The sequence below is a fragment of the Acinonyx jubatus genome, chromosome A1 (genome assembly GCF_027475565.1).
Source record: "Acinonyx jubatus isolate Ajub_Pintada_27869175 chromosome A1, VMU_Ajub_asm_v1.0, whole genome shotgun sequence".
Lineage (NCBI taxonomy): Eukaryota > Metazoa > Chordata > Mammalia > Carnivora > Felidae > Acinonyx > Acinonyx jubatus.
Window position 1 is genome coordinate 27,475,403 of NC_069380.1, and position 16,217 is coordinate 27,491,619.

Consider the following 16,217-nt stretch of genomic DNA (forward strand, 5'->3'; position numbering starts at 1 on the left):
CCAGTAAATGATAAAACACTAAAAATACTGAGTATTGGTTGTTCTGTTACCACAATTATTATATTTCTAAAACCAATTTAGTTAGCTAACATTAATATACACGCCATCAGGCATTGTGTGTTAATCCTCCCAAAGCTCTTCAGAATAGGAACTGTTATTATTGCCATTTTACAGATGGTGAGACTGAGACACAGAGGAGCAGCCCCTTACGTGCTTCCACATATCTGTTACGTGAGGTATCCAGAATTCAACCTTGATGACCAAACTCCATAACCGTGCTCTCAACGATTGCACTAAGTACTTTAACTAAAGGCAAACATGGGGAGCAGAACGTATACTTCTGCCCAGGTTCTGTTTCAAGATCATGTGACACTTAGTTCTGATGACAAATAATCCTGCCAATGCAGCCACAGTAACCTGTGTTAAGGCAGAAGAAAGATTTGTAGGTGAGCTCCCCTGCAGCTTGTGGGGACTCTTCATTTTGTTCTCACACTGGAGTGGGTCCTGCAGAGGTAGAGGGGCTCTGGCAGTGGCCTCACTGAGCACTCCCACAGGAGCCAACCCTGCAGTCCACAGCCACACTTCCCTGGCACCTGTGGAGAAGGTCGCCTTGGGCTTGGTCACAGCCCAGTTAGGTAGTCAGGGTCACAAGGCTGCGAGGTGAACAGCAAAGACAGCCTAAGCAGAGGCATTTCATTCCATACAGAATCTTCAGGGTCTGCCACAGGACCTGTCTCCTCACCAGCAGTCAAGAAATGTCTGGTGAAGGAGCTAGAAGGAAAAGCTATGAAGCTGGTTTGACTGGCTTTATGAAACTGCATCCCTCTGCTGTTAGAATGATTCGAATGCCATGCTTAACAAAGCTCTGATTCCCATGCTTTCCTCCTCTTTGGAACCATTTTAGTCTTCAGAACCTGCTGTAAGCACGCTCGTCAACACAACTGCACATGCATGGGGCTCCTGCCAAAGTGTGGGTTTGTGGCGACACAGATTCAGTTGTGACTGTGTGGCGTTAACTTCCTGCATCCGAAAGCAGGGGCAGTCAATTAAAACCCTGATTTATTTACACATCCCCTCTCTTTCTTTCAATTGAATATCTTGTTCAGAAGAATTCTATTAATATGATTTATCACAATAAACAGCATGGTTCCTGCTTTAATTGATTCATCTTTTTCTCCATCTAAAATGTTTCCTATATCTCTATTCTGCATCAACTTTTAGTGTCCTTTTCACAACCCCCCCCCCCCCCGCTCCATATCTTCACTGACTTTGATCATTTCTACAGAGTCTAGATTTTTTATATAGTCTACATCTTAAATCACTCATTTTCTCATTTTTAAAGTGCTGGTTATAATCATCCCTTAAATTTACTGAAATTAGCATGAGTTTTTAAACCATTAGTCAAAAAAGAAGAGGCTTTTTTAAAAGAAACTCCCTGCTGTTCTTTGTGGATGAAACAGTTGACATTTTGTTAAGAGATTTTTATCTGACTTTAATTCTGTAGCTTTAATGTATTCTTCACAGTTATAAATGGAGCGGTTTGTCCTAAATGGAAGTGTATCTATATAAGCATAGTTATATCCAGTCTTTAAAATGGATCATTTCATTTCACACATGCTATAGAATCTTGAATTTCACCTTTACTCATCTCAATTTCTTTACTAAAAACGACTCTGTTGCTCCAAATTCCTATATCAATGGATTGGATATATCAAATTGTAGTAGTAATTGTTCGTAAGTACATATTTTATAACATGTACTAATGGAATAATAAAATATATTGCAATAACAATATGCTCTGCCTGATAGAATTTCATCATGGGACTCCATTAACGCATTCGGCTGGTATCAGCTTTTGAAAACGCCTTCCGTTGTGGTGCAAGGAAAATGCTCTGTATAATAGTGAATGGTGAAAATGGGATTCAAATAGGAATTTCTAGGAAGGCTGAGCAGAATGAAAGAATACAGAAACATGAACGGATGCTGACCATGCAGTTTTGATATTGCTTGAAACTGGATTGATCCTGTGGATCCCTGTGCTCTCATCACACCCCAGCCTCTCACCCCTTACAGGTCAGGGGCTACCCTCATGCCTGAATGACACTGCTTTGCTCAGGTCACCAAAGGGTTCCTAATTGGCATCCCCAGTGGCCACATGTTAGCCTTCATCTTCGTCAGGCAGCCATTAGCCCTTCCTTTTTCTAATTTCCCTCTTCCCTGGACTTGGCCCTCCTACCTCCCTGAAAAATCCCTTTCAAGCACATTGGTCTGTAGGGCTCCATGCCTCACAGCCTTTCTGGTCCCTGGGTTCCATCTCTGCTCTTCTCCCCTGGGGATCTCCCCTCCTCTTGCCTCTGCACCAACCCCAGGGCTGACTTTTCACCCCCTGCCAATACCTGCAGAATGCAGAGACCTGAAGTTCAACTTGTCCAAAACCAGACAATAATTCACTGTCCCTCAGATCAGCTCTCCTGGGGCTGTTGGCCCTGTGCTTCTCCCCCAGGTCTCCCAGTGGTCCTTTTGGTCTGTTCTGTCACACCCAGCCTGAGTCCCCGGTTCTTCTGCCACCAGATCGTTTGGTTTTTCTCCCTGTATTTCATTCCTGGGTTTGGTCCTCCTTATTTTCTGCTACTGGAAAATGAGGACAGATGCCGGAGTCGTTTCCCTGATTCTTTCCTCATCTTCTCGGATTCATCCTGCTCAGTATTGGAAATCAGTTCTCAGGCCAAGCGCCTACTAAAAACACCACCAGTGATTCCCTACTGTTTACCAATTAAAGTTTATTAAAGTGTCTCCATGACCAAGCTGTAATTTCTTCCCAGAGTTATTTTCCAGCACAAAATATATATTCTCTCTGCACTGCCGCCGAATTTAATTGCTTGTAAACGTTACAGTTAATAAATATTATTTCCAGTAGCTCTCAGGTACTGTAAATGAATAAACGACATAAGAAGGATGACTTAATATTGCCCTCTCACCATGAGACAGTTAATCATAAAATTATAACTTTGAAATAATATGTAAAGTCTAAGCACTTTTTTTTACTTGTTTCAGTCATGTAGGTTGCCTTCAGAATTGCACTAAAGACGAAAATCATTTTCTTTTTTTGTGTATGTGCTTCTCCTGTTTCATAGGAAGGAAACTGATACCTTGAGTTTTAACACCTGACTTTTTCTTACCAAAATTAAAGCTCGTTTAACTTACATAGATTATACGTAGACTTTTTCGATCTTAATTAACTCTTGGTCTGGTTTCATGTGTTTCTTGACCACCATTTCCATGATCTTGGTCACAATCCATTTGACGTATCTCTCAGCAAAAAGCTGGCCCGTCAGTTAGGAAATGGAGGCACATTTTGCACCTTTTCCCAGCCTTTAGCACACCATCTGACCTCTTGGCAGCTGTCCCTCCCTCTCTCCACAGCCCCTTCCTTTCCAACCTTGTGCCTCAAAGAGATCCCTGGACTTATGGGACTTTGCCTTCTGCTCTTCCTTATTTCCATAAATATACAATGCAGCACATACTGTAATCACTTATAGAATTTAAATAGGTAATATATTTACAGTGGTATTTATTTATTTTTTCTCCTTCAACAAAGCTGGGCTTCTGAAACGTCACTGGCTTTCTATGATACTTTGTCAAGCCATCTTGATCATGTTTCTGGGCTCATTACATTATTTTCAAGGTGGAAGGTGTCTTTCTCTAGAACCCTCTGTTTGTAAACAGGTACTCATTTCCCTTCAGAGAACCACGCCCCATGGGCCTGGAGGATGCTGGAACTCACACCATATAGCTGAATGTTTGGCTTAGTTACAATTGGGTAAAGCCTCTGACCCTGCTCCTAAGCTCTGATTTCCAATAGCTACAGGGATTTCCTCTACTTCTGACCTGACTGGACCTGTTGTGTAACTGGTACAGTATGGTAGCCCTAATGTGGAGAAAAATGAGCAACAGTTCTCTGGAGGCAGACAAGGGATTGATTTCGAACATAGGGATTGATTACATTTCAGGCAACAGGACTGTAATTTAAGGGGTAAGGCAGAGTCAATGAGGCCAATATAATGGTTTCCTCTACAAGCACTGATGCAATTAGCAACTCATTTTAATTGAAAAGGTGCAGGAACTCTTGGCCCTGTTCCTATGGCCTTCGTCACAATAGGAAATGGGAGGGAAAACCAAGTCAGGATTCGCTTTGGTGGAATGGTAATGCATATTTCGTAATACCAAATCTAGGAACCATAAATCACTTTAGTAGAAAGTACTGTTATAATATGCCATTGGTCTGGCTTTGAATGAGAATAATTGGCATTTTATTTATGTGATTTATTGCAGGTTAGTATGGAGAATCTTTATCCCAAAAGCCACTCTTATCATGCAGTCCTTGGTCCTAAATCTTTGCCAGACTTGCCAAACAGAAATTCAGTTTATTAAGGCTAAAGCCTTCTGGCTATTGAAGTCCCTTCTTACATGCTATCATACTTTAGTAAACATAAGTAGCACCTAGAATGCTACCTCTCTGATTCTGATTCACTGGGTCGAAGATGGGAGCCAGTTTGAAGATGGGAACTTGTATTTTCCTTAAGCATCCTAAGTGAGTCTGGTATATGAATTGTATTTTGATAAATACTGCTCTACATCTAGAGATAACATTTAAGTAGGTAATTATTAAATGTCTCAGGCTTATCTGAAATCAATTTTTCCTTAACAGCATGTTGGAATATTGGAACACAAATCAGCTAAGTTTCAAGAGAGGGTCATGGCAAGAAAAAAGTATGAAGCACAGGGCAGTAGTTTGAGAAAACATGCTCAGACTGGGTGTCTAGGCAGGGAGCCCTGTCAGAAGCTAGCATAAAGGTACTGAGTGCATGTGGAAGGCAGCAGGGTGAAGACTAAAGTTGGATTGGTCTCTGGGGGGCAATTGTCTGGGATTCACTCTTGGGGTCATGTAAGATTAAGTGTTTCTGGGGTGCCTGGGTGGTTCCGTCAGTTAAACGGCCACCTCTTGATTTTGGCTCAGGTCAGGATCTCAAGGTTTGTGAGATCGAGCCGTGCATCTGGCTTCGTGCTCTCAGCGGGGAGGAGATTCCTTGGGATTCTCTGTCTCTCTCTGCCCCTCCAACCCCTCAAAATGAATAAATAAACTTTTTATTTATTTTTATTATTTTTTTTATTAAAGAGTGTTTCCTTCTGTTTTGCACCCTAGGTACCTCACTCACCTCACCCTAGTGCTGGCTTTGGTAGATAGCTTCTGCAATGGCTGCCAGTGGTCCCACCTTGTGGTATTCATGCCCTTGTGTAATCTGCTGCTCTTGTGTGTGGACTGAAGCTAGTGACTTGTTTCTAATGAGTAGAATATAGCAAAGGTGATGGGATGTCACTTCCAAGAGTAGGTTATAAAAGACTGTGACTTCCATCTTCTACCCCCTCTCATGCTCTTTTGTTTTTTAACTCTGATGAAACAAGTTGCCATTTGTGATTTATTGTGGCTTATTGCCATTTCTGCCTTATTGAGAGACCTATGTGGCAGGGAACTGAGGGGAGCCTCTAGACCATAGCCAGTGGATCCTTCCCTGGTTGAATCTTGACGTAAGACCACAGCCTCAGCTGACACCTTGACTGTAATCTTTGGGAGACCCTGAACCAGAAGCCCCAACTAAGTCTTGCCCAGATTCCTGACCACAGAAACTGAGAGAGTAAATCTTGTTGAAGTCACCGTGTTTCAGTATGATTTTTTTTATTCAGTAGTAACTAATACAGTGCATAAAGATCATGGTGGTGGTGGAGTGTTGGTTGCTGAACCTGAAGAGCAACATAAACAAGGAAAAGAGAGAAGGTACTGAGGACACACTGAACCCAGTTTTGTGTGTTTAAGCAGTTTGAACCAGGAATAGTTCTTCCTACAGGGGTTGCTTCCTTTTCTTCTTCCTCACCTCCTCCAAGTCTTTGCTGCCCTAAAAAATAGCTGGACAGTTGCTTAATCAACGTTGACTGCTAAACGTTGAAATTTCTTCTATTGAATCTCCAAGATTATTGCTGTCACCACCTCCTTGCCTATCGTGAACTCCTTCCCTGAAATTTGCTATGGTTCCTAATAAGGAGGTCTGTACTTAACAGTGATAGATAATATCTTCATCCAGCAGCCATAGCCACTAGAATATAAAAAAAGTAAAATGTCTGACATTGCAAGGATGTGGAGCAACGTGAACTTTTATAATTGCTAGTGGGAATGCAAAATGGGATGATCACTTGGGAAAACACTCTGACAGTAGTGTATAGAGTTAAATCTAAATCTACCATACGACCCAGTAATCATACTTCTGGATATCTATCCAAGAGAAATAAAAACTTATGTGTACACAAAAGCTCATATTCATTTTTTTTTGTTTTGTTTTGAGAGAGAGAGAGAGAGAAAGAAAGAGTGCAAGCAGGGGAGGGGCAGAGAGAGAGGGAGACAGAATCCGAAGCAGGTTCCGGGCTCTGAGCCGTCAGCACAGAGCCCGATGTGGGACTCGAACCCACCAACCTATGGGATCATGACCTGAGCCGAAGTCAGATGCTTAATCTGAGCCACCCAGGCGCTCCTATATTAAAATATTTATAGCAGTTTTATTTGTAATAGTCCAAAGCTAGAAACAATCCAGATGTTCATCAACTACTGAATAGATAAGCAGACTGTGGTGTTACAGATTATCCTCTATTCCCCTTTGTCTGTCTTTCTCAGGATTCTCTCAATGAGCGCCTTTCATCTAGCACCATAATCGGTCATATTCCTCATAGGCCTTTGGGGTAGGGCTCAACTGGGAGGGCATTATTTTCTCAGAAGGGAGAGCCAGTAAGTGGGGCCTTCTGCACTGACTTAGATTTGTCCTTTTTTTATGGGCCTGGGACATTCACTTACCAATTAGCTCTTAGAAGCCTCTATTGGAAACAAGGTGCTTCTGAGATTTTTGACGCAAGGGATGCTGCTCAGAATCCTAAGTGGCCTCCTTAATATTCTGCATCACTAGCAAGGCTTACACAGCAAATATTCATGCCCATCAAAAAAAAAAAAAGTCTAAGATAAAAGTGCATGCATAACATAACACTTAGAGTTGTTGAATCACTATGTTGTACACCTGAAACTAATGTAACGTTGTGCGTCAACCATACTTCAATTTTAAAAAGTGCATGCAAGAAGTTCATCGGGATAAAAGGCCCATTTTGGAAGCAGTGGGAAAGCTAGTATAGGTCAAGTTAAATCTATCACATACTTCAGTCCCTTAAGAGGGCTACTCTATAGCTCACTATAGTTTCATTTATTTTTCTTTTAAGCCTATCTAATGATTCTTAACTTAGAACTGGAAAGCTACATAGAGTACATGAGTCAGGGCCAGGATTTGCAGAGGTCAAGAAACTTCTTTATTCTTTATGAATGGTTGCAGAGAGAACATCATCATCATCATCGATGAGATTATTTTTTTCTTCCTACTAATGGTACAGCATCTTCCTTCCAGATCACTGTCAGCATATCCCTCGTCAAACAAGTCTATAATTCCATCTCAAGCAACTCCTTTTACAGGCATGACAAAGTCATTGGCTGATTTAAATGAGGGAGGGGGGTTGAACATTTAGCATAAAGATGAAGTAAAGGCATTTTTAAATTTTTTACTTTATGTGAGCACTGGTGTCTAACTTTCCACACAGAAAAAAAAATCACCAGTGATGAAAATAACAATTAAATGTAACTCGTATAACACCGTACCACTGTATGTTGTTTTGATTCATTGTTACCTCCTTTTTGTTTTTGTTTTGTTTTGCTTATTTGTCTGGTCTTGGGTGCTCACTTAGAACCAGTGAGGCCACGGAAAGGTTAGACTTGAGACCAGTTCTTTGGGGGCTCTTTCTCGTTCTGCTGAGAGTGTTTCTTCAGCTGCCAACAAAAGATGCGTGCACGAATTCTTTTGCCTGTGTCATGATCAACTCCAGCTCCGTAGATGAACCCAGCTGTGGCAAGTTGTTAAGTCCAAGTTTCAGGATGACACAAAGGGATTGAGTCAGGCAAGACCCAGAAGATTTGGGGCCAAATTAAATGTTACTGCTCGATGGGAAAGAAGAGAGGAAGGAGGATGTGGAAATACACAGCCCAGTTTCTGCTGAGATGATAGGCTCTGGAAACCCACCCCGCACGCTCACTGTTAACTCCATACTGGTTTGTGTATTTTCCGAATCTGCAGTGGGTGGCTTCAGCAGTCACCCGGGGACCAGGCACCCGGCGCCCTGTGATGACTTTTCCCTTTCACGGTTCTTGGGATTTCTCTGGAAGGTTCTAATTCAAAGGCAGCTTTTATTTGGAAAGCTTCAGAAGTCATTTCACTCTACACATTATATGAGGAGTAAAAGGCTTGTTTACGTTTAGCTCCACTGCTCTTAAACCCTTCTACTTGTTCTTGCTGGTAAAATTTATTATGTGAGTGGGAGATTATTCCTAGGTATGGGGTTTGTGTTAGAAGTTACTTTTTTTTTCCATTCTCATTCACCAAATAGGTACTGAGCACCCACTAGATGTCGGGGTACATGGGCAAAGCACCTGTTTCAGAGCTTGTGCAAAAACTCAGTTTCTGAGGTAGCCAAGCCCTGCACTTTTAGCCCTGCGTTGAACCACAGGTAGTGCTGACGGCCCTGTTCTTGTCATGGCTGAAGGCTTCTGGGAGATGGATCTTTGGGGAGCTACCTTAGCTGAGGCTCTCTTGGTTGAATCTCTAAGCACAGCAGCACAAGCCAAAGCTTCCTGTTGAGTAATGTGGCCTAAGGGGAGAGAAATGAGAGAAAGTTCAAAGTCAACAATCTTACAAAACAAATAAGCAAACAACCTTGCAAATGTTTATGAATCCATAAAATTTCCTCTACTCTGCACAGTAGAAACCATTGTGTTTAACACACCCAGGTTGTAGGATCTTTGAAGACAGGCAGCGTACTTCTCTTCTTTTGCATTGCTCATTCAGTTAAGTTAAAAAATACATGGTCATTGATCAACATGACAAATCAGCTGGGGAGGGACTTGGGCCATGAGTCATCTGAGCCTGACCTGCATATCTTCATTTTCAAAATTTTCCTCAAGCCAGAAACTGATGTATTGAATCTCTGTCAGTGTTTTTAGAGTGTAGGCTGCAGACCAGCCACGACACAATCATCAGGCTGAGGCCACATTTAATAACGCTTTTTTGAAAATTCAGATTTCTGGCTCTATGCCAAAGACTTTCCTAATCAGAAACTCAGAGAGTTAGGTCTGGAAATCTGCATTTTGATATCTCACGCAGGTAGATCTTATGCGCACTAAACACTGAATGTCTCTGCTCGGGTTTCCTTGGGCTCTGTGCAATTTTACTCTACGAACAAAGCTAGTAGATGATGCTTCTGCAAGACTTCAGGCAATCCTGAGCAGGCTGCATCGAGCTCTGCCACTTACCGGTCACATGATCCTGGCCAAGTGATTTAACTTATTCACGTCTCAATTTTCCTTTCTGCAAAATGTGGGTTATAAAAGCACCTACCTTTGGATGGAGGTGACTGAGTTTCAAGTAAGACAATATTTGCAAAGTGCTCAGAACTGTCCCTGGCAGATAGGAAGGCCTGATAACAGATACCTATTGTTACTGTTCTTGTTATTCAACCATTTGCAAAAACCGTGTCTTTTATGCAAACGCAGGAACAACAATATAAGGTTGATATGCTAATGTTAAGTGAGCTGCTTAGAAAAAGAAAGCTCTTCCAGTGACAGAGGCCAGCTGGAGACGGAAGTCATTTGCTAGAAGAAAAGAGACTCAACGCCAGTCACATCTTTCACAAGGTTGTTGCTTAAAGTCTGTGAAGATCTTTTGCAACCATCATTTCATTTGTGCTTCATAAAATCCCATGAGGTTGCTAGAAGAAGAGAGATGTCAGAGCATGGGCGTGAAAATGCATGATCTGTGCAGGCGACGGCCCTGATATTCACTCTACGACTTGAGCAAGTTGTATAACGTTGCTGAGCTGCAGTTCCCCACTGCTGTGAACTGGGGAGAAAATGTATAATATATAATATTACATATTATATGTGTAGAGCTCCTAGCACAAGGTCTCTAGCGTGGGAAATGCTCACGAAACGTAACTGTTATTGTTGTGAGTAAACCAAGCCTCTGAATTCGCACATCCAGCAAGCGGCTGACCTGTGGTTTGAGCCTAGACCATCTGCCTAAGCCCATTGCCATCTCTACTAGATCAAGTGCCTGTAAATCTCAGACAGTTGTTGACATTTTATGGCAATCCATACTCTGATTTCTTGAAGCCCTCTTAATTTACCCATAAAGCCTTGCTTAGTATTGTCAGGGATAATCATTTTTAAACATGGCCTGCCAGCCATGTTATAAAATAGCACACTGGCAGAGGAGGCCATTCTACTTGAATTATTTATCTGGAAACTTGACTTCCGGCTGCAGCACACGAGTCCCTCCCTAAGGTGCCTGGTTTGGGTCAGGTAGTTAAAACTCACCAAGCAGCTGCTGGTGCCGAAGGCTGTGAATATAGCGGTTCTGCAGGGCCTCCCACTGGGGCCTGGAATTGTAAATCCTCATGATGCTGTAAAAATAGCGCTGCTGCCCTTGGGTTAGGTCCTGTCGGAGCAGAGCAGGTGATTTTGATGAGTTGGTGGAATTCTCTAGGACTATGAGTGTGATGTATTCAAAGCTGACTTCTTTTGGAAATAAGATATATATATATATATATATATATATATATGTATACATACATATGTATGTATAACAATTTTATGTATATGTGTGTGTGTATATATATACAAATTGTGTGTGTATATATATGTATGTATACACACACACACACACACACACACACATATATATATACACACACACACACACACACACACACACATGTAACAATTGGAAAACAACAATTGGGTAGTTTCTTCCCCTAGTTTATTTAAACAACTTCCACTGGCCTGTGTGATAGTAAAAATGGATAAGCAAACATTCTAGGTTAAGTAAGTAGGTCAAGGTATTGGGCTGAGAGAGATCTAAGGATTTCCAACATCTTATAATTTTATTTATCTATTATGATCCTTCTTGGAGAAGGTAGGCCATGAGAATCTACACAGGGCCTGACATAGACCCGGCTTCTGAATGGGGTCAAGAGAACTTCCCATCAAGAGTTGTCAGTAAGCAGGGGAGATAGCTGGATGAGTGGATGGGTAATGTGATAAAGGTTCAGCATTATTAGTTAAAAGGTGCTATGAACACAGAGGAGGAAAATAAACTCTGTGCAAGGCTTTCTAAATGAGTTGACCAAAACATCGGAGTCTTAGGGTGAGGAGAAATTCCCCCAAAGAACCAGAATACTGGTTCTCAAAGGGCATTGGCATCACCTGGGAACTTGTTAGAAATGCAAATTCTCAGGCTCCACCCTAGATCTACAGAAGCCTGAACTCTGGGGAGTGGGACCCAGAACTCTGGGTTTTAACAAGCCCTCTGGGTGATTCTGACACAAGCACACTAAAATTTGAGAACCACTGTGCTGGAAGAAAAAGAAAGGCTAATTAGTGGGAGAAAGTGGTACAGATTTCCAGTGGGGCACAAAATATCTGGATATATTGGGAAGCAGACTTTTTTTTGTTTCTTCAAGCAAAATATAGAGTCTGAGCTGGGAAAGGCTTAGAGGTAGGCAGGGGAAGGTCATAAAAGCCTTATAGATGTAATGTTCCGACTCAAATCTTAAAAGTAATACTTAAAAAAAGTTTAAAGATTATCTTTTATATGAGGAGCCATTGAAGGTCTTTATTGAAGTCCGTGATTCTCAAAGGGAGTGATTTTGACCATTGAGGACATTTGACAATGTGTAAAGACATTTTTGGTTGTCATGAATGGTGAAAGGGAGGATGTATGGTACTGACAGTCAGTAGGTAGGAGCCAGGAGTGCTGCTGAACATCCCACAGTGCACGAGACAGCCTCCTGGTCCCTCGTAACAAAGAATTATCCAACCCCAAATGTCATCCTTTCATGTGACCAGATTTTGCAGCTGGCCCTGCTGTGGAGGATGAGCTTCTGGGAAGACAGACCATTGGTAGGGAGAGCATTTAGAAGGCTGACCTCTAGGGCAAGCAAGGAGCAAGAAGGGCTGGGACTACAGTTTCTGTTATATACCTCATCTATCATCAATGCTTATCGTATGTAGATGGGGAGACAGATAGTGGCATCAGCATTCTAGAAAAATCAAAGAACAAGAAGTTCACCGTAGGCTAAAAAATTCAAAACAATGACAGAATTTTCAGAGCAAGTTGTTAACCATTGTAATGAAAACTAAATTTAAGTGAATCAAATGTAAAAGTAAAGTGACTTTCATCTGTTAGAAATTTGGTGTGGAGGGGTGCCTGGGTAGCTCAGTGGGTTAAGAGTCTGACTCTTGATTTCAGCTGAGGTCACAATGTCACCCTTCATGAGTTCTAGCCCTGCGCTGAGCTCTGTGCCAACAGTGCTGAATTAATTCTCTCTCTCCCTCTCTCTGCCCCTCCCCTGCTCGCTCGCTCTCTCTCTCTCTCTCTCTCACTCAAAAATAAGTAAATAAACTTAAAAAAAAATGGTATGGAGTTGAAGCCTGTGTGTCAAATTTATTTTCTGGTCTAGAGACCTTAAGCTTGATATTGAAAATGTGTCCAGAGAGAAGGTAGCAAAGCCAAGTGTTTCTCAATTTGAGACATCATTTCAACTTTACAGTTCGTGAATTAGATGTTTTAAAAGATAATATCTTTGAAGAAGATAATCGATTCTTAATTAAGCTTTTTCAAATGACAGACAACAATATAATATGAAAATAGCAAGCCAGTTTCAAAAGCAAAGCTCCAAAGGGCAATGGGAATAATCATTATAGAAGATAAAATGTTAGCAGTTATTGTTTTATTTCATGGGGGGGGGGTCGGGGGGAATGCTATGTCCTTTCCTTAGCAGGGATCTGAGCTTCCTAAATAACAGTCCTAATATTCTTACCCTATTGCTTATCCTTCCTTGAGGCGATGGAAGAGAACTTAACTTTTGCAAAAAGTATTTATGAGAATGGCTTTAAATAACTTTGACTGAAAGGCACTAACATCGTTCTCTAGCAGGGAGCCATAACATGGTTGCTTCCTGCCACCGATCAGTGCTTTTGCAATGAAGACAAGACTGTCCACAGAGCTCCTAAAATGTGCTGGGTATAGGATCGGATCATCCAAGGGCTCATTTGTTCACCACACAGGCCGTCAACATGCACTGAGGGCCTTTGTCAGGCACGATGTTACCAAATACTGGGTAAACAAAGACATGAGAAAAAGTTCTCAAGCTTTGAAGGAGAGACCTACAAATTTTCTCCATTAGCGAATGATATGCTATACCTTCAGTAAAGAAGTCTCCAAGGCAGAGGAAGGGACGCGAATGCAAGGAATCCGTGGAACATTCCCAAGTTTTTGCTGTCTTTTCCGTTTTTCTCCCATTCTTTATCCTGTGCCTCCAGGGAATAACAAACATAGCATGAAATTGCATTTTGTTCAGCCTATTTTGGGACCTAAGTAAATAAGTAAGCAAGTAAGTAAATAAAGAAACAAATAAATAGATGTTATTTATGTCAAGGGATAAGAAGTTTTCTCACATGTTTCCAAGTAATTGGATCTCACCAGACTGCTCAGTTCTGTACTTTTCCCTATTCCCACCTGCTATTTATGGAAGGACTTTTCTTTCTGCTTCATCTTGTGTGTGCAACATGTAGACTGGGGAACCACTCTCTGTCACAAGTTATTTCTTATAGTTATAAATAATAGTTATTACTTTATCTGACTCTAAAAGCAGTATATGTCATTTTTGAAAATTTATCCATGATCTAACTGTCCATAACTATTGGTGGCATTTGATTGATTTCCTTTTATTCTTTCTTTTCTGTGTACATTTTGTATGGTTTTAGAAAAGGGAGATGATACTCTATATGTTGTGCACTTTCCCAGCTCATTGAATATCCCTTAAAAAAGCCTATAATTTTTAGTGGCAGTATAGTATTCCTTTACATTTTTCTCCTTTTCTTGTACATTTTGCAGTTTTACAGCACTGCACTGTCCAAGAAACTATTAAACTTAGCTGTATTTCTTGCCAATTACCTGACAAAATGAAGGAGCCACAAAAAAGACTATGAGTAAGTCTTTTTTTTTCCTTTCCATATTGTTTAAGGTTTGGAATCTGAGATGTGTACAATAATAAAAAATTAATAATCAAGGAGTAATAGACATATTGGAATAGGGTCGCCAAGGCATGGAGTGAGAACTCTAAGTGTTGTCTCCTCTGCTCATACCTTTGCCCTTGCCAACACCTACCCCCATCGGGTTGTTTGATTCACTGAGATCATGGCTATAGAAAGCTCTCCTTCATGCCAGTTCCTTCTCTCTCTCCTCTCCTTTATTATATGCTCATGCACATGCATACATAAAAGCACCCACATGTACACACGCTGAAGAAGTATTTCAACATGTGATAAATCTCTGCTTCTGAATTCATGAAGCTAAGGCTCCGATCTTCCTGAAGAGAAATTTATTAGGAAAACATCAGCCAACATCTCTGTGTGTCTTGTTTCCACGTTATAAACTTATAAATTAAACTATAAATATTGTACTTAATAGTGCCTTCCCTCAATGTGCACTTCAGAAACCACACTAACCAAGATAACTCTTTTAATATTCTCTGTGATAAAAGTTGACACTCTATCCTGTACTTAGATCTTCTCAGTATCCCTCCTCCCATTTTCCAGATCTGCAGAGCAGAGCATAAATATTCTTCAAAGCTAGAAAGATTTCTTCTTTCCTCAACTAGCATAAGGAAATGACTGACGATCTTTCTTGTGGCAACAATTCATGGGTGTTTTTCTTGGGCTATTGCTAAGGAAATCCTTCTTACCTAGTCAAGTGGACTATACCTGGTAAAGTTTGATTAGAATGCTTGGAAAATTCAAGGAGGGAAAATCTACCAAATAACTTCTGTCTGAAACAAAAAGATTTGCTTCAAAGACTTACCCTGTATTATAAACTTCCCTCTTTTAAAAGCTGCTACTCCTATTCAGTGTAGTCTGCTTGCAAGGTCTCTTTCTTCATGGGATGGTGGCGGTCGAAATTCAGTCTGTTGATAAGCTGATATCTAGGCAACGTCATGTGATGAAACAAGGAGCTGGGGCCGGGGGGGGGGCAGGGGGGGATGGATTTGGCTGCATGCCTTTCCCTGCTTCTGGGCAACATTCGACTGCACAATTTATCCTTTTCCTTTGAAATTTTGTGTCTAATCAAGTGTCAGCTTCTAAATCTACTACATCTGCATTATATGCAGACATGAGAAAAGAAAGTACATGGAGACAGAGAGGCTGAATATTAAAGGTCAAGAGATCCACCAGGGCAATGGGCCATTATATATTTCCCAGATTTGGAGTCAGTCCCCTCACCCACACTGTTCAGAATGAGGAAGAAACAGTTCCTAGATATAGACCTATGGGCGTGAATTTTACTGTGGTAACCTATGGAATTGTTCAAGACAGTACTCCTTTCTTAATTTTTGGAGGAGTAAGATATTCTCATTTTGAATCTTGGTTAGAGGCTGCATATGATGATAATGAACCTGTGGCACAAGGATCTTGCCCACACTGATGTCATCAGCATAAGCCTCACATTTTAACCTGATTCATGACAGCAATCTTACCCCTCCCTCTGGAGTAGCATTATTACTACAGACTTCCTTTTTTCCTTCTGAATCCTCCATCTGAATGCCAGATTATCTGTAAAAATGAATAATTCCTAGGGAAAATGGAAGAAGAAATACCAAAAGAAAACCACAAATTCAAAATTCTTAAGTATCTAAAGGGAGTATCTCATCAAGATGAGAGTGATGAATTGTGTAGCCTACAGAAGAAAGAAAGAACTCACCAGACACAGAAAGTCTGCATTTTCTTCAATAATTTAAATTATTGAAGACTGGGGAATAAACATGGCAGACACAGGAGTCTATAAAAGCCTGTGGATACCACAAACCTCTCATTGGATCTGAGAGTTTGGTGATTCTCTACTGAGAGATAAAGAACAACTGAATGCAGAGTTGACATCGTCAATTGAATCTTCCTTGAATGTTTTCCCAGCATATGATGAAATGCCTTCCAGGGTATACCACATCTGCTGACTGTTACACACACGGGC

The 16,217-nt window shown here is 41.1% G+C and overlaps 1 long non-coding RNA gene across 2 annotated transcripts in view; it reads left to right on the forward strand.

The window, feature by feature from the left end:
* Positions 1-16,217, forward strand: part of LOC128314162 (uncharacterized) — a 90,876-nt gene that overhangs the window by 70,024 nt on the left and 4,635 nt on the right. Inside the window, exon 4 of one of the 2 annotated variants that reach the window (XR_008295661.1) lies at positions 175-10,712. The exons of the other annotated variant lie outside the window; for it this stretch is intronic. This is a non-coding gene — a long non-coding RNA (uncharacterized LOC128314162). Of the gene's footprint in view, positions 1-174; positions 10,713-16,217 lie in introns of those variants that run through there. 2 annotated transcript variants of the gene reach the window in all.